Raw genomic sequence first — 27906 nt, 5'->3', positions numbered from 1 at the left:
TCTGTAAAATGGGGAGGAAGACTGTGAGTCTCACGTGGGACCACCCGATGACCCTGTATCTCCCCCAGCGCTTAGAACAGTGCTCTGCCCAGAAGCAGCGTGGCTCAGTGGAAAGAGCATGGGCTTTGGAGGCAGAGGTCGTGAGTTCGAATCCCAGCTCGGCCACTTGTCAGCTGTGTGACCGTGGGCAAGTCACTTAACTTCTCTGTGCCTCAGTTACCTCATCTGTACAGTGGGGATGAAGACTGTGAGCCCCACGTGGGACATCCTGATTCCCCTGTGTCTACCCCAGCGCTTAGAACGGTGCTCGGCACCTAGTAAGCGCTTAACGGATGCCAACAGTATTATTATTACTTCACCTGTAAAATGGGGACTGAGACTGTGAGCCCCACATGGGACAGGGATTGTGTCCAACCCGATTTGCTTGTATCTACCCCAGCGCTTAGTAGAGTGCCTGGCACATAGTTAAGCGCTTAACAAATACCATCATCATCATCAACCACAAGCTGATGACCTTGTATGTATCTCCCCCAACGTTTAGAACAGTGCCAGCCACATAGTAAATGCTTAATTAACAAATGGGCAGGGATTGTCTCTATCTGTTGCCGAATTGTACGTTCCAAGCACTTAGTACAGTGCTCTGCACATCGTAAGCGCTCAATAAATACGAATGAATGAATGAATGAATATTTCTCCTCCTTGATCTTCAAGAAAACCCGTTTAGGCAAAGAAACGTGCGGAAGAGATCAAAATTTCCAAGTTTTCCAGTGTGGAACAAAAAGAACAAAGTAAGTTCTCCTCGCCTGAACCGTCGACACGTTTTGGACATAATACGGACCGATTTATGTCCACGCCCGAGGCCCCTTTGCCATTTTAGGGCACAGTCTTCTGGAGGAAGCGACTTTGTCTCCGTCTCACGTCTCTGCCCCGCTCTCGCCCTCCTCACTCTCACCCCGGTAAATTCAAAATAATCGGCAATCGTACCTTTTCATACGCTATTTTCTTGAACTCTACTCCAGAGACCGAATCGATCAAGTGGAAAAGCTGACAGGGTTGAAGAACCGCCGCTTTCTTCGGTGCCAAAAGCAAGTTTTAACGAAGAAAAGATTTAAGGAGGAGGTGGTGCACGTTTCAGGGTGAGACTCTCCAGGCTATCGAAAGCGGGCCCAGAATTGCTGACTGCCTGTTTAGATCATAAATGTCGTGTGCTTAAGTGTCCGACTTGCTTCTCTTCCCCTTAAACCGCACACGAGGGAGAAAATGGCTAAACTGTCCTAGAAGGATTCCTTGAAATGAAATGGATTTTTCTGTTTCCGTGGGAGAGGGTTGCCTCGTGCTGTTTATGCAGGGTTACCTTGGAATAGTGTCTCATTTATTCAGTCGCGTTTATTGAGCACTTACGGTGTGCAGAGCCCCGTACTGAGCACTTGGGAAGATACAGCACAACAGTAAACGGCGACATTCCTTGTTTACAGTATAGATGTTCTTTACCCATCCCGATGTTGGGAAAAAAACCTCTCTTTTACTCCCTAATAGTAATATTTATTAAGCACTTACTCGGTGCCAGGCACTGTACTAAGCACTGGGGTGGATCCCTGCAAATTGGATTGGACACAATCCCCGTCCCACGTGGGGCTCACGGTCTCCATCCCCATTTTGCAGATGAGGGAACTGAGGCCCAGGGAAGGGAAGTGACTTGCCCAAGGTCATATGGCAGACAAGTGGTGGATTATGGATCAGAGGGCACCGATCTATTCCGTTGAGATTGGTTTAAACTGCCAGCCCACTCGCAGGAAGGAATGTATGCTTTGCTTCAGCTGAACCCTCCCGATCAATCAATCCCGCAGAAAGGCTCTGGGCCTGTCGCTCCCCTTCTTAAAAACCTCCAGTGGTTGCCTATCGACCTCCGCACGGAACAAAAACTTCTCACTCTGGGCTTCGAGGCCGTCCATCCCCTCGCCCCGTCCCACCTCTCCTCCCTTCTCTCTTTCCACCGCCCGCCCCGCACGCTCCGCTCCTCCGCCGCCCACCTACCTCCTCGCCGTCCCCCGGTCTCGCCCGTCCCGCCGTCGACCCCCGGGCCGCGTCCTCCCGCGGTCCCGGAACGGCCTCCCTCCTCACCTCCGCCAGACTCATCCTCTTCCCCTCTTCAAAGCCCTACTGAGAGGTCACCTCCTCCGAGAGGCCTTCCCACACGGAGCTCCCCTTTCCCCTCCGCTCCCTCTGCTCCCCCTCTACCCCCGCTTCACCTCTCCGCAGCTAAGCCCTCTTTTCCCCCCTTTCCCTCTGCTCTTTCCCCTCCCCCTTCCCCTCCCGCAAGCACTGTGCTCGTCCACTCAATTGTATATAATTTTATTACCCTGTTTATTTTGTTAATGAGCTGTACATCTCCTTGATTCTATTTATGGCTATTGTTTTAATGAGATGTCCATCCCCTCGATTCTATCTACTGCCATCGTTCTCGTCCGTCCGTCTCCCCCGATTAGACCGTGAGCCCGTCAATGGGCAGGGACCGTCTCTATCTGTTGCCGATTTGTCCATTCCAAGCGTTTAGTACAGTGCTCTGCACACAGTAAGCGCTCAATAAATACTATTGAATGAATGAATGAATCAGTGGTACGTACTGAGTGCTTACTGTGTGCAGAGCATTGTACTAAGTGGTCGGGGAAGTCACCATCATTGTCATCTACTGAGCGCTTTCTACTTGCAGGGCGCTGTAGTAAACGTTTGCAAGAGTCTAGTACAAGAGAGTTGGTAGACACACTCCCTGCCCACAACGAGTTTACAGTCTGCAGGGGGACACAGATGTCGATATAAATCAATAAGCGATCACATTTAATTTATAGATATGTACATAAGCGCTTTGGGGTTGACGGTGGGGTGAATACCCCGTATCCGAAGCAGCAGAGGCATAGAGAAGCAGCGTGGCTCAGTGGAAAGAGCCCGGGCTTTGGAGTCAGAGGTCATGAGTTCGAATCCCGGCTCTGCCACTCGTCAGCTGTGTGACTGTGGGCGAGTCACTTCACTTCTCTGGGCCTCAATGACCTCATCTGTAAAATGGGGATGAAGACTGTGAGCCCCACGTGGGACGACCCGATTCCCCTGTGTCTACCCCAGCGCTTAGAACAGTGCTCGGCACATAGTAAGCGCTTCACAAATACCAACATTGTTGTTATTATTAATACAAGCTGTGATATTTGTTAAATACTCTCTACGTACCAGGCAGTGTTCTAAGCACTGGGGTGGATACAAAGTAATCGGGTTGGACACAGCCCCTGTCCCACATGGGGCTCACAGTCTTCATCCCCATTTGAATAATAATAATAATAATATAGGTATTTGTTAAGCGCTTACTATGTGCAGAGCACCGTTCTAAGCGTCGGGGGAGATGCAGGGTCATCAGGTTGGCTCCCGGTCTTCATCCCCATTTTACAGATGAGGTCACTGAAGCACAGAGAAGTGAAGTGACTTGCCCCAGTCACACAGCTAAGTGGCAGAGCCGGGATTCGAACGCATGACCTCTGACTCCCAAGCCCGGGCTCTTGCCACTGAGCCACGCTGCTTCTCATTTTACAGATGAGGGAACGGAGCCGTAGAGAAGTGAAGTGACTCGCTTAAGGTCACACAGCAGACGTGTAGCAGAGCCAGGATTAGAACCCAGGTCCTTCTGACTCCCAGTCCCAGGCTCTCTCCATTAGGCCACTCTGCTTCTCTTGTGTGCTGTGGGGTTGGGGGGATTGAGACTGTGAGCCCCACACGGAAGAGGAGCAGTGTCCGGCCCAATTTGCCTATATTCTCCTCAGCTCTTAGTACGGTGCCTGGCGCATAGTAAGCGCTTAACAGATACCATTATTATCATTACCAAAGCGATCAAGGCGCAGTCAACCCAGAGGGGAGCGGAGAAGGAGAAATGAGGGCTAATTCAGGGAAGTCCTCGTGGAGGGAGGAGATGAGATTTTAATATGATTTTGAAGCTAGGGAGAGTGGTGGTCTGTCAGATATGAAGGGGGAGGGACCTGCCTTCATTCAATTCATTCAATAGTATTTACTGAGCGCTTACTATGTGCAGAGCACTGTACTAAGCGCTTGGAATGGACGATTCGGCATCGGATAGAGACGATCCCTGCCCAAACGAGGGGCTCACAGTCTAATCGGGGGAGACGGACGGACGAAAACAAGACAACGTAATCACCATAAATAGAATCCAGGCCTGAAGGAGAATGTGGGCGAGGGGTCGGCGGGGAAAGAGATGAGATGGAAGTAGCAAGACTAAGTCGGTCATTAGAGGAGCAGAGCGTCTGGACTGAGTTGGAGTAGGAGATCAGCGAGGTGAGATAGGAGAGCTGATTAAGTTCCTTAAAGCCGATGGTGAGGAGTTTCTGTTTGATGCGGAGTTGGAAGGGCAAACACTGGAGTTTTATGAGGAGTGCAGAAACGTGGCTTGAACATTTCTGTAGAAAAACATAATATCCCGGCTGGATTATTGTGTCAGCCTGCTCTCTGATCTCCCTTCCTCCCGTCTCTCCCCCGGCTCCAGTCCATTCTTCATTCCGCCGCCCGGCTCATCTTCCTGCAGAAACGCTCTGGGCCCGTCACTCCCCTCCTCAAAAACCTCCAGTGGTTGCCCGTCGACCTCCACACGAAACAGAAACTCCTCACTCTTGGCTTCCAAGCCGTCCATCCCCTCGCCCCTTCCTACCTCTCCTCCCTTCTCTCTTTCCACCGCCCACCCCGCACGCTCCGCTCCTCCGCCGCCCGCCTCCTCGTCCTCCCCAGTTCTCGCCCGTCCCGCCGTCGACCCCCGGGCCGCGTCCTCCCGCGGTCCCGGAACGCCCTCCCTCCTCACCTCCGCCAAACTGACTCAGTTCCCCTCTTCAGAGCCCTACTGAGAGCTCACCTCCTCCAAGAGGCCTTCCCACACTGAGCCCCCCTTTCCCTCTGCTCCCCCTTACCTTCCCTCCTCCACAACCCTCTGCTCCTCCGTCTTCCCCCTTCCCCACCCCTCGGCACTGTGCTCATTTGTGTGTGTTATTCATTACCCTATTTATTTTGTTAATGAGGTTCACATCCCCTTGATTCTATTTATCTTGATGATGTTGTCTTGTTTTTGTTTTGTTCCGTTTTGCTCTGCCATCCGAGAAGCAGCGTGGCTCGGTGGAAAGAGCCCGGGCTTCGGAGTCAGAGGTCATGATTTCGACTCCCGGCTCTGCCGCTCGTCAGCCGTGTGACTGTGGGCGAGTCGCTTCACTTCTCTGGGCCTCAGTGACCTCATCTGTAAAATGGGGATTAACTGTGAGCCTCACGTGGGGCAACCTGTATCCCCCGTATCTACCCCAGGGCTTAGAACAGTGCTCTGCACATAGTAAGCGCTTAACAAATACCAAGATTATTATTGTCTGTCTCCCCCGATTAGACCGGGAGCCCATCATTGGGCAGGGATGGTCTCTATCTGTTGCCAAATTGTCCATTCCAAGAGCTTAGTACAGAGCTCTGCACATAGTAAGCGCTCAATAAATACCATCGAATGAATGAATGAGAAAAACGATCCAGGCAGAAAAGCAAAATATGGACTGGAGTGGGGAGAGACGGGAGGCTGGGAGGCCGGCGAGGAGGCCGAGACAGTCATCAAGGTGGGAGAGGATGAGTGCTTGGATTAACACATTGTCAGCTGTGTGACTTTGGGCAAGTCCCTTAACTTCTCTGTGCCTCACTTCATCAGTTGACTTCATCTTTAAAATGGGGGTTAAGACCGTGAGCCTCGCGTGAGACAACCCGATTCCCCCGCATCTCCCCCAGCGCTTAGAACGGTGCTCGGCACATAGTAAGCGCTTAACGAATACCAACGTCGTTATCGTTATAGTAGCAGTTTAGATGGAGGGGACTGGGCAGATTTTAGCGATGTTGTGAAGGAGGGACCGACGGGATGGATCGATTATGTGGGTTGAATGAGAGAGAGGAGTCAAGGATAGCAGACAGGAAGGATGGTGGTGCCGTCGACAGTGGTGGGAAAGATGGGAGAGGACGGGATTTGGGTGGGAAGAGAAGAAGTTCTCTCTTGGACATGTGAAGTCTGAGGTGTCGGTGGGACGTCCAAGAAGTGATGTCTCGAAGGCAAGAGGAAACGCAAGACTGCCGAGGGGGAGGGAGATCAGGGCCGGAGAGGGAGATTTGGGGTGTCATCCGCATGCAGGTGGGAGTTGAAGCCGTGGGGGAGAATGAGTTCTCCAAGGGAGTGGGTGGAGATGGAGACCGGAAGGGGACCCAGAACTCAACCTTGAGGGACCCCCACGGTTAGGGAGCGGGAGGCAGAGGAGGAGCCCGCGAAAGAGACGGAGAATGAGCGTCCGGAGAGATAAGAGAACGGGGAGAGGACGGTGTCAGGGAAGCCAAGGTTGGATCGCGTTTCCAGGAGCAGGTCGACAGTGTCGAAGGCAGCCGAGTGGTCGAGCGTTGGGATGGAGTAGATACCGTTTGATTTTTTTTTTAAAAAAGAAGGTCACTGGCGACCTGAGAGAGGGCAGTTTCTATGGAAGGAAGGGGGCGGAAGCCAGAATTCAAGGTGTTAAAGGACAGAATCGAAGGAGAGGACGCGGAGGCAGCCGGCGTAGGCGACTCGCTGGAGGAGTCTGGAGAGGAAGGGTAGGAGGGAGGGGGGAGATGACCGGAGGGAGCCGTGGGGTCAAGGGAGGGGTTTTTTAGGGTAGGGAGAAGTGAGCGTGTTCGAAAGCACTTACCTCCTCCATTCGCTTATCGCCCAAGTCATCCAAGGAGAAAGTACGGTTCCGAACAGAGCGTGTGATCGAGTGTAGTTTGATAAGTCCCAGATGTCTGGATATCAGAAACACACATCACACCGGCTCCTTGTCCAGCTAACTCACTCGGTGAAATCACCCGGGATCTGGTAGTCATCGGTCGGGTTTAAAAACAAGACGAGGCCTCCGGCGAGAGGGAGGAGCTGCTTGCACTGGGCCCCGGGGGTGGCGATTTTTATTAATTGATGAATTCAGTCATTCAGTTGTATTTATTGAGCACCTTCTGTGTGCAGAGCACTGTGCTAAGCGCTTGGGAGAGAACACTATAACAATATAGCCTCCCGCCTGGCTCAGTGGAAAGAGCCCGGGCTTGGGGGATAGAGGTCGTGGGTTCGAAACCCGCTCCTCCACTTGCCAGCTGTGTGACTTTGGGCAAGTCACTTCACTTCTCTGTGACTCAGTTCCCTCATCTGTAAAATGGGGATTAAGACTGTGACCCTCACAAGGGACAGCCCGATTGTCTTGTATCTCCCCCATCACTTAGAACAGTGGTTGGCACACAGTAAGTGCTTAACAAATACCATCATTATAATTATTATTACTATTATTATTAATAAGCAGACACATTCCCTGCCCACAACAAGCTTATAGTCTATGATGATAATAAGAATAAGAATAACTGTGGTATTTGTTAAGTGTTTACTATAGTGATAATGATAATAATAATCATGGTATGTATTAAGCACTTACTGTGTGCCAAGCACTATTCTAAGTACTGGTGTAGATGGCAGGTTATCAGGTTGGACACAGTCCTTGTCCCACATGGGGCTCACAGTTGTCTCAATCCCCATTTTACAGATGAGGTGACTGAGAGACAGAAAATAACAACAACAATGTTGGTATCTGTTAAGCGCTTACAATGTGCCGAGCACTGTTCTAAGCGCTGGGGTAGATAGAGGGTCATCAGGTTGTCCCACGGGAGGCTCACGGTCTTAATCCCCATTTTACAGATGAGGTAACTGAGGCACCGAAAAGTGAAGCCACTTGCCCAGAGTCACACGGCTGACAGGTGGCGGAGCCGGGATTAGAACCCATGATCTCTGACTCCTAAACCCGGGCTCTTTCCACTGAGCCACGCTGCTTCTCTAAATGAAGCGACTTGGCCAAGGTCACATAGCAGAGAAGTAGCAGAGCCGGGATTAGAACCCAGGGCCTTCTGACTCCCAGGCCCGGCCTCTACCCACTCCACCGTGCTGCTTTTTCTGGCACTTAGAAAATGCCAGAGCCAGGCGCGAACGTTTCCCCAAGAACGACCCTTTGACCAACGTTTGGTTCGCTGTCAACTCCTTCAACGACCGCTCCCGGAATCCCCTGCTCCCAGAGCCGAATTGACGTGGGCAACGTGTGAGCGGCCCCTTTGATTATTCATTTATTCATTCGATACTATTTATTGAGAGCTTACTATGTGCAGAGCACTGGACTAAGCGCTTGGAATGGACAAATCGGTAACAGATAGAGACGGTCCCCGCCCTCTGACGGGCTCACGGTCTAATCGGGGGAGACGGACGGACGAGAACGATGGCGATAAATCGAATCGAGGGGATAAACATCTCAGTGCAGCTGCGTGGGTGGGTCTGTCTCTCGACCCCGGCCTCACTGGCCGCTCGTTGTTTGTGGTGGGCGGGGAAGGTGTCTACCGACTCAGTTCTATCGTAATAACGATCGTAATAATTATGGTCTTTGTCAAGCGCCTACTGTGTGCCAGGCACTGTGGTAACCACTGGAGCGGATACAAGCAGAGTGGGTTGAACGTAATCCCTGTCCCACGTGGGGCTCACAGTCTTGTTCCCCATTTTCCAGATTTTCCTAGATTGCCTAGACTTTCCCATTTTCCTAGGTTACTGCATCAGCCCCCTTTCTGACCTCCCGACCTTCTGTCTCTCCCCTCTTCGGCCTATACCGAAGCCCGCAACCTCGGTGTCTTCCTCGGCTCCGCTCTCTCATTCACCGCACACATGCAATCCGTCACCAAATCCTGCCGTTCTCACCTTCACGACGTCGCCAAAATCTGCTCTTTCTTCTCCATCCAAACCGCCAACATTTTAGTCCAATCGCTCCTCCCCTCCCTCCTGGATGACGGCATCAGCCTCCTTTCTGACCTCCCAACCTCCTGTCTCTCCCCACTTCAGTCTATACTTCACTCTGCTGCCCGGATTATCTTTCTAGAGAAACGTTCAGGGCATGTCACCCCCCCCTCAACAACCTCCAGTGGTTGCCCATCCACCTCCGCGTCAAACAAAAACTCCTCACTCTCGGCTTCCAAGCTGTTCATCCCCCGGCCCCCTCCTCCCTCCCCTCCCTTCTCTCCTTCTCCAGCGCAGCCCGCACGCTCCGCTCTTCTGCCGCCGCTCGCCTCCTCCCTGGGCCTCCTTCTCGCCCGTCCCGCCACCGACCCCTGGCCCACGTCCCACCTCTGGATCGGAACGCTCTCCCTCCTCTAATCTGAGAGATGATAACCCTCTCCCCCTTCAAAGCCCTACTGAAGGGTCCCCTCCTCCAAGAGGCCTTCCCAGACTTAGCCCCGCTTTTCCTCAGCTCCCCCTCCCTTCTGCAGCTCCACGACTCGCTCCCCTTGCTCTTTCCCCCTCCCCTCCTACAGCACTTCTGTATATATGTATTTACCCATAATTCTATTTATAATAATAATAATAATGTCGGTATTTGTTAAGCACTTCCTATGCGCAGAGCACTGTTCTAAGCGCTGGGGTAGATACAGGGTCATCAGGTTGTCCCACGTGAGGCTCCCAGTTAATCCCCATTTTACAGATGAGGGAACTGAGGCTCACAGAAGTGAAGTGATTTGCCCACAGTCACACAGCTGACAAGTGGCAGAGCCGGGATTTGAACCCATGACCTCTTACTCCCAAGCCCGGGCTCTTTCCATTGAGCCACACTGCTTCTCTATGTAGTGATGCCTGTTTTACTTGTATTGCTGTCTGTCTCCCCCTCCTTCTAGACTGCGAGCCCACTGTGGGCATGGATTGTCTCTCTTTATTGCGGAATTGTACTTTCCAAGTGCTTAGTACAGTGCTCTGCACCTAGTAAGTGCTCAATAAATACAATTGAATGAATGAATGAATGAATGAATGAGGTAACAGGCACAGAGAAGTGAAGTGACTTGCCCAAGGTCATGCAGCAGACAAGTGGCGGTCCCGGGATTGGAACCCATCTCCTACTGAATCCCAAGTCCGTGCTCTATCCGCTGCGCCGTGCTGCTTCTCTTGTACTCTCCCAAGCTCTTAGTACAGTGCTCTGCACACAGTTAGCGCTCAGTAAATACCACTGATTGATCTCTAGGCTGCAAGCTCATCGACTTCAGGGAACGTGTCTACCAAGTCTATCCTATTGGCCTCTCCCAAGCGTTTAGTACAGTGCTCTGCACAAAAGAAGTGCTCGGTACATATGATTGCTTAATTAAAGGGAAGGAGAGCCTAGATCCAGAAGATCCCTGGGTTTGTCTCTGCAGCTACCCCCGGACCCTTTTTTATGGCATTTGTTAAGTGCTTATCATGTGCCAGGCACTGTACCGAGTGCTAGACTGTAAGCTCGTCGTGGGCAGGGAAAGTATCTGTAAAATCTGTTGAATTTATCCTTCCAAATGTTTAGTTCAGTGCTCTGCACATATTAAGCAGAAAATAAGTCCAACATGGCATAGTGGCTAGAGCCCGGGCCTGGGAGTCAGAAGGTCATGGGTTCTAATTCCGGCTCTGCCACGTGTCCGCTGGGTGACCGTGAACAAGTCACTTCACTTCTCCATGCCTCAGTTACTCATCTGTAAAATGGGGATTGAGACTATGAGCCCCATGCGGGACAGGGACTATGCCGATCGAATCTGCTTGTATCCGTCCCGGGGCTTAGAACGGTGTTTGGCATATAGTAAGTGCTTATCAAATACCATGGTTAAGCAGCGTGGCTCAGTGGAAAGAGCATGGGCTTTGGAGTCAGAGGTCATGGGTTCGAATCCCGGCTCTGCCACTCGTCAGCTGTGTGACTGCGGGCAAGTCACTTCACTTCTCTGTGCCTCAGTTACCTCGTCTATAAAATGGGGATTAAGACTGCGAGCCCCACGTGGGACAACCTGATTCCCCCGTGTCTACCCCAGCGCTTAGAACAGTGCTCTGCACATAGTAAGCGCTTAACAGATACCAACATTATTATTAATGATTACTAAGACCCTGAAGGGGAGGGAGGGCACTAGGGTAGATAAAACCTATTTTCTTTTAACAGTATTGGTTAAGTGCTTACTATGTACATTCATTCATTTGGTCATATTTATTGAGTACTTACTGCGTGCAGGACACTGTACTAAGCACTTGGGACAACAGACACGTTCATCGCCCACAACGAGCTTACAGTCAAGAGGGGGAGACGGACATAAACAGAAATAAAGAAATGACAGCTGTGGACATAAGTGACGTGGGGCTGGGATGGGGGGGACGAATAAAGGGAGCAATCAGGACGACGCAGAAGGGAGTGGGAGAAGAGGGGAGGAGGGTGCAGTCAGGGAAGCCCTCTCGGAGGAGATGGGTCTTCAATAAGTCTTTGAAATCTGGGAGAGTCATTGTCTGTGGGATCTGAGGAGGGAGGGCCTTCCGGGCCAGAGGCAGAATGTGGGCGAGAGGTCGGTGGTGAGATAGATGAGACGGAGCCCCGGGGAGATGGAGCCGAGCGTGCGGCTGGGATGGAGAAGGAGAGGAGGGAGGTGAGGTCAGGGAGGGGGGCCAGGGGATGGACGGCTTGGAAGCCGAGAGTGAAGAGTTTCTCTCTGATGCGGAGGTGGATGGGCAACCCCTGGAGATTCGTGAGGAGGGGGGTGACAGGTCCTGAAGGTTTCTATAGAAAGATGTTCCGGGCAGCAGAGTGAAGTCTGGACTGGAGTGGGGAGAGACAGGAGGCTGGGAGGTCAGCCAAGAGGCTGATGCGGTCATCCAGGAGGGAGAGGATGAGTGACCGTATTACTGTGGTAGCCATCTGGACGGAGAGGAAAGGGCAGATCCTAGCGACGTCGTCGAGGTGGGACCGACGGGGTTTAGTGACGGATTGGATGCGTGGGTCGAACGAGAGAGATGAAGCAAGGATAACGCCAAGGTCACGGGCTTGTGAGACGGGAAGGTTGGCGGTGCCGTCTACAGTGATGGGAAAGTGATGGCTCCACCCATCCTGCCATCCTGGAATTAGAGTGGAGATAGGGTCTGGATTTTCTTTTAAACGTGTTTGGGATGTCTGGGAACGTGCGGGAATGAATACGTGTCCGTGTGTCTGGACGTGAAAGTAGCTAGTATTCAGGTCTAAAAAAGGGATTTTATGATTATGAACTACGAGGTCATTTCAAGGGCAAGAGTGTTTTGGACCCAATTTATGTACTTCAAAATTTAGTTAAATTTTAAACCTCAGATGTCTGGACTATTTGGCTGTGGGTTTGTCCAGGTGAGTTTTTGCCACACACCCAGACAGGTATCTCCGAACACACACTTACAAAGTGGAGTTATCCGTGGCGGAGTCTTCCACTTCTTTTCTGTGTTTTTGTATGTGTTTCTGCTTCTCCTTTTGAGCAATCAAAGTCATTCTACTAAACTGGGGGCATTTTATCGCAGTCGCTTACTGATATGCACAGATGACAGTTCAATTTTATCTTCCCCATAAAAAACACCCCACCTACTGTAATCCATCTTCTGAACTTAACCAATTGCTTACTATGTGCTTGGCATCCAGTGATAATCCCTATGATAATCATTATGGAATTTCTTTAAGCGTTTACTATGTGCCAAGCAGTGTACTAAGCACTGGGGTGGGTACCCTGTATCTACCCCAGCGCTTAGAACAGTGCTCTGCACCTAGTAAGCGCTTAACGAATACCAACATTATTACAGGACAATCAGATCCTGTCCCACGAGCTGCCCAAAGTCGAAGTTGGAGAATGGAATTGAATTGAAATCCCATTTTATAAATAGGGAAACTGAGGCATAGGGAAGTTCAGTTATACGTCCAACGGCACACAGCGTGGAATCGAGAGTGGAGAATAGACCCCTGCTCCTCTGACTCTTAGTTCATTCTACCATGACAAGGAGCATGGCGTAGTGGAAAGAGCCCAGGCCTGGGAGTTAGAAAGCCATGGGTTCTAATCTCAGGTCCACCACTTGTCTGCTGTGTGACCTTGGGCAAGTCACTTTGCTTCTCTGGGCCTCAGTTACTTCATCTGTGAAAAATGAGGGTTAAGACTGGGAGTCCCATGTGGGGCAGGGACTGGGTCCAATCCGATTAACTGGTATCTACCTCAGCGCTTAGAATAGTGCTCAGCACTTACAAGTACCATAATTACTATTATTATTATTATTAGACCACACTGCGTCTTGAGCACACGGTCAATTCCAGTGAAAAATTGACAGACTGATTGTCTTTTGAGCCAACCATGCCGTCTGTAGTAGATTGCAGAACCCACACTCTCACCCTGGGCACCTTCTTTTGTGGTAATTTTGAGCGCTTACTATGTGCCAGGCACTGTACGAAGCGATGGGGTGGGTACAGGCTTGGACAATAAACCATTTCATATGGGAAGCAGCCTGGCATAGTGGCTAGAGCCCGGGCCTGGAAGACAGAAGGTCGTGGGTTCTAATCCCGGCTCCTCCACTTGTCTACTATGTGATCTGGGGCCAGTCGCTTCACTCCTCTGGGCCTCATTTTCCTCATCTGTAAAATGGGGATTGAGACCGCGAGCCCCACGTGGGACAGGGACTGCGTCCAACCCGATTTGCTTGTAGCCACCGATTTGCTTAGTGTAGTGCCGGGCACATACTAAGCGCTTGGCAAATTATTATTAATAAAAATAATAATAATTATTATGGTATTTGTTAAGTGCTTACTATTTGTAGGGCACTGTTCTAAGCGCTGGGGTAGATACAGGGTAATTAGACCGTGCCACGTGGGGCTCATATTTTTTAATCCCCATTTTTACAGATGAAGGTAACTGAGGCCCAGAGAAGTTTAGTGACTCGTCCAAGGTCACACAGCAGACAAGTGGCGGAGTAGGGATTAGAACCCATGCCCTCTGACTTCCAAGCCCGGGCTCTTTCCGCTAAGCCACGCTGATACCGTAATCACCGTTATTATTACATCAAACATATCACCCCTCTCCCCACTTTCAAAACCCTCCTAAAATCACATTCATTCATTCAGTCATATTTACTGAGCACTTACTCTGTGCAGAACACTGTACTAAGCTCTGGGGAGAGTACAACATAACAATAAATAGACACATCCCCTGGCCACAATGAGCTTACAGTCTAGAGGGGGAGACAGACATTAATAGAAATAAATAAATGAGAGTTGTAGACATAAGGGCTTTGGGGCTAGGAGGGAGCGAGTCGGGGCGACGCAGAGGGGAGTGGGAGAAGAGGAAAGGAGGGCTTAGTCAGGGAAGGCCTCTCGGAGGAGGTGGGCCGCCAGTAGAGCTTGGAAGCAGGGGAGAGGAATGATCTGAGGGATTTGAGGAGGGAGGGTGTTCCAGGCCAGAGGCGGGACACGGGCTAGTGGTCAGTGGCCAGAGAAGACAAGATGGAGGCCCAGTGTAAAGACAACTGGAGAGAGTTGAAATTGACAGTTAAGAGGAATGCACCGAATGGATTCCGGCCTGGTGGAAATCGCCCCATCCTGGGGGCCACAGGCCCTGGGTTCAAACTTCGACCCCGCCGCTTGCCTGCTGTGCCATCTTGAGCAAAACACTTCACTTCTCTGGGCCTCAGTTTCCTCATCTCGAAAATGGGGATTCAATACCTGTATTCTCTCCGTCTTGGATCGTGAGCCCCGTGTGGGACGAGGATTGTTGCCCAGTTGAGTAACTTGTGTCTAGCACCAGCACTCAGTAGGGGACTTGGCAGATAATAGGTGCTTAGGAAATACTGTGGTCATTCTGATCTTTTGGGGTGATATGTTAAATGATAATAATTATAATAATGGCATTTGTTAAGCACTTACTGTATGCAAAGGAAGCACTGGGGGAGGGATATAAGGTGATGAGGTTGTCCCACATGAGGCTCCCAGTCTTTATCCCCATTTTACAGATGAGGTAACTGAGGCACAGAAAGTTAGGTGACTTGCCCAAAGTCACACAGCTGAAAAGTGGCGGAGCCGGGATTAGGACCCATGCCTAAGGCAGGGCTTCATCCCCCTGACCTTCCAGAAGCTTCTTGCCGTTAATGCCACAGACGGCTCTAAGATCCACTCGATTCTCCCACTTCTCACTGCACATCTGGGGAACTGAAAAATGTCTATCTGATCATCATAATAATAATAATGTTGGTATTTGTTAAGCGCTTACTATGTGCCGAGCACTGTTCTAAGCGCCGGGGTTGACACAGGGGAATCAGGTTGTCCCACGTGGGGCTCACAGTCTTAATCTCCATCTGACAGATGAGGTAACCGAGGCATCGAGAAGTGAAGTGACTTGCCCAAAGTCACACAGCTGACAAGTGGCCGAGCTGGGATTCGAACCCGTGACCTCTGACTCCAAAGCCCGCACTCTTTCCGCCGAGCCACGCTGCTTCTGTCTGTCGGTCTCTCTTTGAAGCGGCTTGGGCTAGTAATGGTAATAAAAATAATTATGGTATTTGTTAAGTGCTTACTATGTGGCAGGCACTGTACCAAGCGCCGGGGTGAATCTAATGAAATCAGGTTGGACGCAGTCCCTGTCCCGCATGGGGGCTCCCAATCTCAATCCCCATTTTACGGCTGAGGTAACTGAGGCACAAAGCGAAGTGACTTCCCCAGGGTCACACAGCAGATAAGTGGCGGGGCTGGGATGAGAACCCAGCGAGCCTGGGCCCGGGAGTCAGAAGGACCTGGGTTCTAACGGTGGCTCTGCCACCCATCTGCTGGGTGACCTTGGGCAAGTCACTCACCTACTCTGCGCCTCCGTTCCCTCAGCTGTAAAATGGGGATGAAGACTGCGAGCCCCACGTGGGATAGGGAATACGTCCAGGGTGATTAGTTTGGATCTATCCCAGTGCTTAGCACAGTGCCTAGCTTTCAGTAAGTACTAAACAATGGGAAACAGCGGGGCCTAGTGGCTAGAGCCCGGGTCTGGGAGTCAGAAGGATCTGGGTTCTAATCCCAACTCTGCCACTCGCCTGCTGTGGGACCTTGGGCAAGTGACGTACCTTCTCTGGTCCCTCATCTGCAAAATGGGGATGAAACTGTGAGCCCCCTGGGGGACAGGGCCCGTGTCCATCCCACGCGATCATCTGGGATCTACCCCAGCGCTTAGTACAGTGCCCGGCACATGGTAAGCCCCCAACACATACGACGACTATTCTTATGAGGGCCGGAAAGTATTCACCTCGGGGTCCCGGATTTCTCTGAGTGTGAGCTGTGACATTAGCAGTTGGCCGCAGCGGGAAGAACAGCTCTATTGTGGCGATGTTAGTCATTGGGTAACTAAGGCAACGGGAGGGAGCCGCCAACTCTGGGCGCTCTGTTTCCAAACAGTTGCAAAATGAAAACGGGGTCGCCTAGTAGTCGCTCCCACCTCGCCCTCCGCCACTCTGAACCTGGCAGTCGGCGCGGCCCACGAGGAGGAGGGAAGACGACCCCCGGCCCACGTCCCGCCTCTGGCCCGGAACGTCCTCCCTCCTCAAATCCCACTGACAATGACTTTCCCCCACCTTCAAAGCTTTCTTCAAGTCCCATCTCCTCCAGGAGGCCTTCCCTGACTGAGCCCCCCATTTTCCTCTTCTCCCCTTCCCTTCTGCCTCACCCTGACTCGCTCCCTTCATTCATCCCCCCCCATCCCAGCCCCACCCCCCGTATGTCCATATCCATCATTTATTTATTTCTATTAATATCTGTCTCCCCGCCTCTAGACTGTAAAGCTTGTCGTGCGCAGGGCATGTGTCGTTCTCGTCCGTCCGTCTCCCCCGATTAGACCGTGAGCCCGTCAGAGGGCGGGGACCGTCTCTATCTGTTACCCATTTGTCCATTCCAAGCGCTTAGTCCAGTGCTCTGCACATGGTAAGCGCTCAATAAATGCTATTGAATGAAAATCCTGTTGAATGAATGTATCTGTATATTGTTGCACTGTACTCTCCCAAGCGCTCTGCACACGGTAAGCACTCAATAAATAGGATTGAATGAATGCATGAATGAATGAATGGAAGACCCAAAGACCATTTTCTCTCAGTTTGTTTGTGAGCATATCATTGCCCCCTTCGAGACCGTGAGCCCGTTGTTGGGCAGGGATTGTCTCTATCTGTTGCTGAATTGTACTTCCCAAGTGCTAAGCACAGTGTTCTGCACACAGTAAGCACTCAATAAATGCAATTGAATGAATATCATTCTCACACACACACAAACCAAAAAAATAATAATAGTATTAATAATGTTGGTACTTGTTAAGCGCTTACTATGTGCAGAGCACTGTTCTAAGCGCTGAGGTGGATCCTGGGTAATCAGGTCGTCCCACGTGAGGCTCAGTCTTCATCCCCATTTTACAGATGAGGTCACTGAGGCACGGAGAAGTGAAGTGGCTTGTCCACAGTCACACAGCTGACAAGTGGTAGAGCTAGGATTCGAACCCATGACCTTTGACTCCCAAGTCTGGGCTCTTTCCACTGAGCCGCGCTGCTTCAAAAAATGCACTTACTGCCACTTTTTTTTTTTAATGGGATTTGGAAAGCGCTTACTATGTGCCAAGCATTGTTCTAAGCACTGGGCTGGATACAAGGAGCGTGCTTACTGGAAAGGGCATGGATTTAGGAGTCAGAGGTCATGGGTTCCAATCCTGGCTCTGCCACTTGTCAACCGTGTGACTTTGGGCAAGTCACTTCACTCCTCTGTGCCCGTTACCTCATCTGTAAAATGGGAATTATGACTGTGAGGCCCACATAGGACAACCTGATAGCCTTGAACTTAGCCCAGTGCTTAGAACAGTGCTTGGCACATAGTAAGCACTTTACAAATACCATCATCATTATTATTATTATTATGCAGGTTAATCAGATTGGACACAGTCCCTGTCCCACAAGAGGTTGACAGTCCAAGTCAGAAGGAGAACAGACATTTAATCTCCATTTTACAGCTAAGGCAACTGAGGCACAGAGAAGTGAAGTGACTTGCTCAAGGTCACACAGCAGACAAGGGGCAGAGCTGGGATTAGAACTCAGTTCCTCTGACTCCCAGCCCCAGGTTCTTTCCACGCGGCCACACTCTTTCCCGTCACGGGTGCGGGTCCAGGATTCAGGAGGACCAGGGTTTTAATCCCGGTTCTGCCACTCGTCTGCCGTGTGACCTTGGGCAAAGTCACTTCCCTTCTCGGAGCCTCAGTTCCCTCGTCTGTAAAATGGGGATTGAGACTGAGAGCTCTATGTTGGACGGACAGTGGGTCCAACCTGATGACTCTGTATCTACTCCAGCGTTTTGAACAGTGCTTGACACATCGTGAGCGCTGAGCAAATGGTGACCTCATCATCGTTATCACTAATGAGAAGTCTCTGCCATAAAAAGCCAAGGCAGAATTGTTTATGTCGTATCGAAAAGACAGCTTTTTCCTCTGTGGTTTTTAGATGTTACACGTTTCAAGGGAAATCATTTATTTCCCTTATTTCAAGGGAAGCAGCGTGGCTCAGTGGAAAGAGCTTGGGCTTGGGAGTCAGAGGTCATGAGTTCGACTCCCAGCTCTGCCACTCGTCAGCTGGGTGACCGTGGGCAAGTCACTTCACTTCTCTGGGCCTCAGTGACCTCATCTGTACAATGAGGATTAACTGTGAGCCTCACGTGGGACAATCTGATGACCCTCTATCTACCCCAGCGCTTAGAACAGTGCTCTGCACATAGTAAGCGCTTAACAAATACCAACATTATTATTATTATTTATTAAACGTGTTTGAGATTGTAAACTCCTTGTGGGCAGGGAACATGTCTACCAACTCTCTAATATTATACTCTCCCAAGCATTTAGTTCAGTGCTCTGCACACGGTAAGGGCCCAGTGAATGTGATTGTTTGAGGTGTCTCCTCAATCAATTATAGAAAAGATAATTATTACAGAGAAATAGCATGGCGTAGCGGGTAGAGCACCGGCCTGAGAGTCAGAAGGTCATAATAATAATAAAAAAATCATGATGGTATTTGTTAAGTGCTTACTATGTGCCAAGCACCGTTCTAAGCGCTGGGGGAGATACAAGGTAATCAGGTTGTCCCACGGGGGGCTCACAGTCTCAATCCCCATTTTACAGGTGAGGGAACTGAGGCCCAGGTAGGTGAAGTGACTTGCCCAAGGTCACACAGGTGACAAGCGGCGGAGCCGGGATTTCAACCCATGACGGCCGACTCCCAAGTCCGGGCTCTTTCCGCTAAGCAGTGCTGCTTCTCATGGGTTCTAATTCCGGCTCCACCGCTTGTCTGCCGTCTGATCTTGGGCAAGTCACTTCACTTCTCTGGGCCTCAGTTCCCTCATCTGTAAAATGGGGATGGAGACTGTGAGCCCTACATGGGCCAGGGACTGTGTCCAACTGTATGTATGTATGTATCTTCATCACCCTATTTATTTTGTTTATTTTGTTTAATGAGACGTACATCCTCTTGATTCTATTTGTTGCTATTGTTTCAATGAGATGTCCATCCCCTCGATTCTATTTATCGCTATTATTTTTGTCTTTCCGTCTCCCCCGATTAGACCGTGAGCCCGTCAGTGGGCAGGGACCGTCTCTATCTGTTGCCGATTTGTACATTCCAAGCGCTTAGTCCAGTGCTCTGCACATAGTAAGCGCTCAATAAATACTACTGAATGAATGAATGAACCCCCTTTGTTTGGATTCACCCCAGTGCTTAGTACAGTGCCTGCCCCATAGGAAGCACTTAACAAATACCATAATTATTATTTTTACAGTGCTTCGCAAACAATAAACACTCAACAAATATGATCGAATGCATGAAGTAATACTCTCTGAAGCTCTGGGTATGGCGTTTGGGACACAGTAAGTGCTCAATAAGTATCAGTGATGATGATGAAGATTCTTCCAGCTTGTTTTGACTCCTCTAACGGTAAATATCTTTGTGTTTTTCTTCAGTGTGAGTATGTAAGCTCCTTGTGGCCAGGGAATGTGTCATTTATTCTGTACTTCTCAGGTGCCTAGAAAACTGCACCAAATAGGTATTTAAAGCTCGTTGTGGGCAGGGAATTTGTCTGTTTACTGTTCTGCCGTGCCCTCCCAAGCGCTCTGCACACGGTAAGCGCTCAGTAAATATGACTGATCGGCTGACTGCTATTTCTACTTCTTTCACTCTTATTTAGAAGCAGCGTGGCTCAGTGGAAAGAGCCCGGGCTCTGGAGTCAGAGGTCGTGAGTTCGGATCCCAGCTCTGCCACTCGTCAGCTGTGTGACCGTGGGCAAGTCACTTCACTTCTCTGTGCCTCAGTTCCCTCATCTGTAAAATGGGGATTAAGACTGTGAGCCTCATGTGGGACAACCTGATTCCCCCGTGTCTACCCCAGTGTTTAGAACAGTGCTCTGCACATAGTAAGCGCTTAACAAATACCAACATTATTATTATATTTGTTGAGCACCTTCTAGGTGCCAGGCTCTGTAGTAAGAGCTGTCGCAGATACAAACAAGTTGGGTTGGACACAGTCCCTGTGCCACGTGGGGCTCACAGTCTCCAACCCCATTTTACAGATGAGGGAACCGAGGCCCAGAGAAGTGAAGCCCCGGGTCACACAGTAGACAAGTGTCGGAGCCGGGATTAGAACCCGTGACCTTCTGACTCCCAGGCCCGGGCTCTAGCCACTACTACTACTCATTCCAGATTTGTACGGGCTCACTTAGCTCTAAATCATGGTCCGGTATTTAAACGTTCCTCTCACATAATGCATTTTCCATGTTCGGATCGACCTAGAAGAAGCCCGAGGTTGGGAAGATTTATGAGTGAATAAGGCTAAAGAATTTCAGACGTTCAAATGAAAGCATTAACAGCTGTCAGAAGCATTTTGAACTTGCCAAAGTTCCGCAGAAAATGCGGTTCAGAGCGGAAGGACCCTTATGGACATTAAGCTGTAACAGGTGAAGCGAGCCAAAGAACTCGAATGGAGAGGCCATTTTGATTTCCAAATCACCCTTCCCCCTTGTTAAAAAGTGCAAAAGCAGAGTTCTTTTTTAAAAGTTGACTTTTAATTAGGTTGTCAAATGTTAGTGGTGAACATTTTAAGATAAAATAAGCAGAAGTCCCTAATCTTTAAACATGGTGAACGGTGTTGAGAAGCGGCGCGGCCGAGTGGACAGAGCCCGGGCCTGGGTTTTAATTCCGGCTCTGCCTCTTGTCTGCTTGGAGACCTTGGCCGAGTCACCCCGCTTCTCTGGGCCTCAGTTCCTTCATCTGTAAAATGGGGATTGAGACTGTGAGCCCCACGGGGGACAGGGACTATGACAACCCTATTATCTCATTTCTATATCATATTGAGAAGCAGCGTGGCTCAGTGGAAAGAGCACAGGCTTGGGAGTCAGAGGTTATGGGTTCAAATCCCCGCTCAGCCGCTTGTCAGCAGTGTGATTTTGGGCAAGTCACTTAGCTTCTCTGTGCCTCAGTTACCTCTTCTGTCAAATGGGGATTAAGACCGTGAGCCCCACGTGGGACAACCTCATCACCTTGTTTCCTCCCCTGCGTTCAGAACAGTGTTTTACACATAGTAAGCACTTAACAAATGCCGTCGTCCTCATCATATCTACCCCATCGCTTAGAACAGTGCCTCGCACATGATAGGAGGGGGGACAGGTATTGAGCCCCCATTTGACAGATGAGGAAACTGAGGCCCAGAGAGATGAAATGACTTGCCCAAAGTCACACAGCAGGCAAGGGGCAGAGCCAGGACTGGAACCTAGGTACCATGACCTAGTGGATAAGAGCCCACGCCTGGGAGTCAGAAGGGCCTGAGTTCTAAGCCACTTGACTGCTGTGTGACCTTGGGCAAGTCACTTCACTTCTCTGGGCCTCAGTTACTTTAGCTGAAAAATGGGGATTAAGACTGTGAGCTCCACGTGGGACAGGGACTGAGTCCAACCTGGTGAACTTATAGCTACCTCAGTGCTTGGAATAGTGGCAGAGAATGTGTCTGTTTACTGTTGAACTCTACCAAGCACTTAGTAATAATAACTGTGATATTTGTTAAGCCCTTGACTATGTGCCACGCACCTTACTAAGAGCCGGGTTTCATAGCTGATTCTATTACCCGATCCTGATTCTATTTATTTGCCATTGTTTTAATGAGATGTTCTTTCCCCTTGACTCTATTTATCGCCATTGTTCTCGGCTGCCCGTCTCCCCCGATCAGACCGTGAGCCCGTCAAAGGGCGGGGACCGTCTCTATCTGTTGCCGATTTGTCCATTCCAAGCGCTTAGTCCGGTGCTCTGCACATAGTAAGCGCTCAATAGATACTATTGAATGAATGAATGAATACAAGCAGATTAGTGCAGTGCTCGACACATAGTAAGCGCTTCACAAATGCCATCATTATTCTGACTCTCAGTCCTGGAGTCTTTCCACTAGGCTACCCTGCCTTAAAAGCAGCGTAGCTCAGTGGAAAGAGCCTGGGCTTAGGAGTCAGAGGTCATGGGTTCTAATTCTGGCTCCGCCGCTTGTCAGCTGGGTGACTTTAGGCAAGACGCTTCACTTCTCTGTGCCTCAGTTCCCTCATCTGTCGAATGGGGATCAAGACTGTGAGCCCCACGTGGAACAACCTGATCACCTTGTATCTCCCCAGCGCTTAGAACAGTGCTTGGCACATAGTATATGCTTAAAAATTACCATCATCGTCATCATTAGGAGACAACTGGATGAATTTAGGCATGAATTAAGGGCTTTCCGAGGGTGAAGAGGCTGCCCGGAGAACTGCCATGTTTGAGGCTTTTTTAGAAAGGGCAGGAGCCCCGATGTCCCACGACCATCCCAAACCTGGACCAAATCCCACCCCAAATTGGCTCGGACTCGTGTGACTTACAATCACCTCTTGTTTGGTCAGACGAGATGATTTAGGGAAGCCAACTTGGCCTCCCTGGGCTTTCTCTGGTTTCCATTAAGCCTGTCAACCACCCCCCGCCTCGTGTCCAAAGACACCTCGCTCTTGTCCCGTCGTCAGGAGCCCTGGGCTCTGCACACGGTAAGAGCTCGATAAATACGACTGAATGAATAAATGCTCCAACGCTCTCTGAGAGGGAAGGATTTTTTTCCTTGGAGAGAAAGTGTCCACTCCAGTCTTGGGACACACATTTCCAGCTCACCCTTTGCCACGGAGGAGACGCGCACCGCCGGCCTTCTCCGTTCGGCTCCGCTCTTCTGCACTTTCAGGGGTATTTACTGAGCTCCCACTGCAAGCAGATCATGGAACTAAGTGCCTACTGTCGGGTAATAATAATAATTATAATAATAATGATGACATTTGTTAAGCGTTTACTATGTGCCGAGCACTGTTCTAAACCCTGGGATAGATAAAAGGTCATCAGGTGGTCCCACGTGGGGCTCACAGTCTTAATCCCCATTTTACAGATGAGGTACCTGAGGCCCAGAGAAGTGAAATGAGTTGCCCAAAGTCACACAGCTGATAAGTGGCGGAGCCGGGATTAGGATCCACGACCTCTGACTACCAACCTCGGGATCTTTCCACTAAGACACACCACTTCTCTATTTGTTGTGGTATTTGCTGAGCGCTTACTATGTCCCAGCCACTGTATTTAGCCCTGGGGTAGATACAAGATAATCGGGTTGGACACAGTCCCTGTCCCACTTGGGGCTCAAAGTCTTAATCCCCATTTGACAGATGAGGGAACCGAGGCCCAGAAAATGAATAATGATGGTATTTGGGTAGGGATTGTCTCTATCTGCTGCCGAATTGTTCTTTCCAAGCGCTTGGTACACACAGTATTCACTCAATAAATACGATTGAATGAATGAATGAGTGAATTTGTTAAGCACTTACTGTGTGCCAACACAGTTCGAGTTTTCCAAGGTCACATAGCAGACAAGTGACGGAGCCGGGAATAGAACCCAGGTCCTTCTGACGCCCAAGCTTGGGTTCTAGCCATCAGGCCACACTGCTTCTCCATGGCTCAGTGAAGAACGGGCGGGGGACTTGTGAACTTATGGACCAGAGGGGTTGGGAGCACAGGGATAAACACTCAGGACAGTGATCTGTACCCATTAAGTGTTCAGTACAGTCCAGCGATCGACTGATTATGTGGCTCGCTCCCGCTGACCTGGTTGGTCCACTGAGCTTGGTCCCATGCCCAGGCTAGAGGTAGGCGGTCAGAGCCCTCATTGGTTGGATTCCTTCTGAGAAGAAGGAGCGTCACTGGCCAAACCCAGATTAATGGAATAATGACCCTAGCCAAAAATATATACATCCATTTCTAGAAATAATATATTACATATTATTTATATCAATGTCTGCCTCCCCTTCTAGACTGTAAGCTTGTTGTGGGCAGGGAAGACGTCTAACCGCTGGCTTAGTGAAAAGAGCCCGGGCTTGGGAGTCAGAGGACGTGGGTTCTAATCCCGGCTCCGCCACTTGTCTGCTGTGTGACCTTGGTCAAGCCACTTCACTTCTCTGTGCCTCGGTTTCCTCATCTGTAAAATGAGGATTAAGACTGTGAGCCCCATGTGGGACAACCTGATTGCTTTATATCTACCCTAGTGCTTAGAACGGTGCTTGGCACATAGTAAGCGCTTAACAAATATCATCGTCATCATCATCATCAGTCTGCACACAGTAAGGGCTCAATAAATACCGTCGATGGATGATGGTATTTAAATAATGTGCTAAGCATTGGGGATGTTGTGTCTTAATCAGATCTGACACAGTCTTGGTCCCCCATGGGTCTCATAGTCTAAGAGGAACAATGTGGCCTAGTGGAAAGAGCTTGGGGCTGGGAATTAGAGGACCTGGGTTCGATTTCTGGCTCTGCCGTTGTTTGCTGTGTGGCCTGGAGCAAATCACTTAACTTCTCTGTGCCTCAGTTCTCCTGTTCTCTCTCCTACTTAAACTGTGAGCCCCATGCGGGACAGGGGCTGGGTCATACCTAAGGCACTCGTACCTTCCCCAGTGCTTAGAACAACGTCTGACACACGGTAAATGCTTACCGAACACCCTGAAAAAAATATGTAAATGAAAAGATTTCATCCCCATTTTACAGATGAGGAAAATGACTCGTGGTGTCGGGCCCGGGTCCTTTCTTCTGGACTACTCTCTGAGCTTGTCCCTCTCCCAGGACCCTGTAGCCAGATTGCCCACCTGGGTTTTGGGGCCCGAGGCACAAGTGTTTGTTTCGTGGTACCTGGTAAGCACTTATTATGTGTCAAACTCTCTCCTAAGTGCTGGGGACTGTACAAGGTGCATCACCTTCATTCTATTTATTTGCTATTGTTTTAATGAGATATTCATCCCCTCGATTCTATTTATTGCTATTGTTCTTGTCCGTCCGTCTCCCCCGATTAGACCGTGAGCCCGTCAAAGGGCAGGGACTGTCTCTATCTGTTACCAATTTGTATATTCCAAGCGCTTGGTACAGTGCTCTGCATATAGTAAGCGCTCAATAAATACTATTGAATGAATGAATGAATACAAGTTACTTAGGTGGGACACAATCTTGTCTGGGACTCCCAAACTAAGTCTGAGGGAGTTATGGACAGGGAATGTGGTTATTGTTCTGTATACTCTCCCAAGCGCTTAGTACAGTACTCTGCTCATAGTAAACGCTCAATAAATACTATTGAATAAATGCATGAGAATGGGTATCGAATTCCCATTTTCTCTTGTCTTACGCTGTCGAGCTATTTCCGGCCCATAGCGACTCCACGGACGCAACTCTCCCAGAAGGTCCCACTTCCATCTGCCATCATTCCAGTAGTGGATCCACAGAGTTTTCTTGGGAAAAATCCGGCCGTGGCTGACCATCTCCGCCTTCCGCATGGCCAACTTGAATCTCCACCCTGGACTCTCTCCCGTGCTGCCGTTGCCCGTTGCGGGGAAGTTTTGCCTTGTAGCCGATGCCCTGATACTCGCTAGCCACCGGCCAAACTCAGAATGGACAGGATAGGCCTCTGCTTCACTCTCCCTCCCATAGTCGAGACTGGTAGAGGACTGGAAACTCCCCAGCTGCCATCCTGAGAAGGAAATCCCCATTTTACATTATGTGCCAGGCACCATACTAAACACTGGAGTGGATACAGGCCAATGCGGTTGGACACAGTCCCTGCCCCACGTGGGGCTCACAGCCTCAATCCCCATTTTCCAGATGAGGGAACTGAGGCCCAGAGAAGGGATGTGACTGACCCAAGGTCAGACAGCAGACATGTGGCAGAGCTGGGATTAGAACCCATGACCTTCTGCCCCCCCAGGCCAGGGCTCTTTGTATTAGGCCATGCTTCTAGGGTCAGTGGACGGAGGCTGACCCCCAATGGGGGGGGGTGTTGGTGGGAAGGCCGGGAGGATCAGCCCACAGCCCTCAGGGAGGAGGAGGAGGAGGAGGAGAAGAACAGAAAACAGGGCAAGCCTAAAATGCATACCTTCCCTAGAGATTAAAACTGCCCGGAGCAGCATTTGTGCGAAAAACATTTCTTATCCGCTCGGGTTGGATTTTAATCCTGTCTGACAAGAAGCAGTTTAGACTCAACTGTCCCTTTGACACCCTCAAGCCGGAGGACGAGAGGCCAGTGGAGCTCACCTACTGAACACAGCCCGGTTCTCCTCCCACCGCGGCTGCCTGCGCAAACCTCCACCACCACCTTCTCCTCCTCTTCCTCCTCCTATCCCTTTTCCTCCTCCTGTTCCCTTCTTCCCCCCTCTTTTCCCCCTTCTCCCCCCTCCTCTTGTCCCGTTTCTCCTTCTCTCCTCCTCCTCCTCCTCTTTCTTCTCCTCCTCCTCCTTTTTCTTCTCATCCTCCTCCTCTTTCTTCTCCTCCTTGTCCTCCTTTTTCTTCTCCTCCTCCTCCTCTTTCTCCTCCTCCTCCTTTTTCTCCTCCTCCTCCTTTTCGCCCCTCTTCCTCCTTGTCCTCCTCTTCCTTTCTTTCCTCCTCCTCCTCTTCTCCCCCTTCCACTTCCTTCCCTTCCTCCTCCCCCTCCTTCTCCTCCTTCTCCTCCTCCTTTTCCTTCTCCTTCCTCCTTTTCTTCTCCCTCCTCTCCTCCTTGAACACAGTGACTTCATATATGTATTTTATTATTTACATTCAAATACATATATAAGTATTTCTAATAAATAGACATGTTTGTGCATATGCATCACCAGCTACCTATGTACCCCCCCCATCACCTACCCATAGATACACATATTCAATAGATTTTAAGCTCTTTGAGGGCAGGAATCATGTCTACCAACTCCATCACACTGTACTCTCCCAAGCACGGAGTACAGTGCTCTGCCCGAAGTGAATGCTCGATAAACAACATCGATCGATATATGTATGTAGGTGAGTATGTATATGTGAGAGTATAGAGGATGGGAATACAGCAGTAGGATAGCCTTTCCAACTGCTGCCATTTTGCAATTTCCCTGAACTATCACTGCATTCTTTGGTTTTTCTTCCCTAGATCTCATCTCCCCACACCCACCCTGCCTTCGTCATCGTTTATCTAAGTTGCCTGAGCCCTGAAGACTTCACATGGTTTCCATCTGGTGCCTGAGTTAGATTCCCATCATGGCTTTTCGGGGAAAACCTTATCATCTTCTTCCAGTTCCTGGCACCGACAAATGCACAGGGTATTGATCCTGCAACCCGAGGAGAAGGCTGCAAATATTTTTGCTCGGTAAACAGGCTAAGTGTTTGGAGAGGAAGCGTGAAACACAGTCCAGGACATGTGGCTTTAATTTCGAGAGTCTTATTAAGACCTGGCAGCTGATCTCCCTCTGATTTCCTATTCATTCATTCAATCGTATTTGTTGAGCGCTTTCTGTGTGCAGAGCGCTGTACTAGGCGCTTGGAAATTACAATTCGGCAGTAAATAGAGACAACCCCCCCCCCCACCAATGGGCTCATGGTATAGAAGCGGAAAGACAGGCAACAAAACAAATAAACAGGCATGAGTAGCATTAATATGAATAAATAGAATTATAGATATGCGCACAT

At 50.1% G+C, this 27906-nt stretch overlaps 1 long non-coding RNA gene across 1 annotated transcript; it reads left to right on the top strand.

Annotated features, from left to right (window-relative positions):
- Positions 1-710: 710 nt before the first annotated feature.
- Positions 711-27869, top strand: LOC120638353. Its single transcript, XR_005659974.1, has 4 exons — positions 711-788; positions 1020-1136; positions 19689-19843; positions 27371-27869. It is a non-coding gene; the product is annotated as an uncharacterized LOC120638353 (long non-coding RNA).
- The last annotated feature ends 37 nt before the right edge of the window (positions 27870-27906 follow it).

Source organism: Ornithorhynchus anatinus, chromosome 4 (genome assembly GCF_004115215.2).
Source record: "Ornithorhynchus anatinus isolate Pmale09 chromosome 4, mOrnAna1.pri.v4, whole genome shotgun sequence".
In the NCBI taxonomy this organism is placed as follows: domain Eukaryota; kingdom Metazoa; phylum Chordata; class Mammalia; order Monotremata; family Ornithorhynchidae; genus Ornithorhynchus; species Ornithorhynchus anatinus.
Note: the sequence above shows the minus strand (reverse complement) of the source record. Positions and strands in the feature narration are given on the sequence as shown.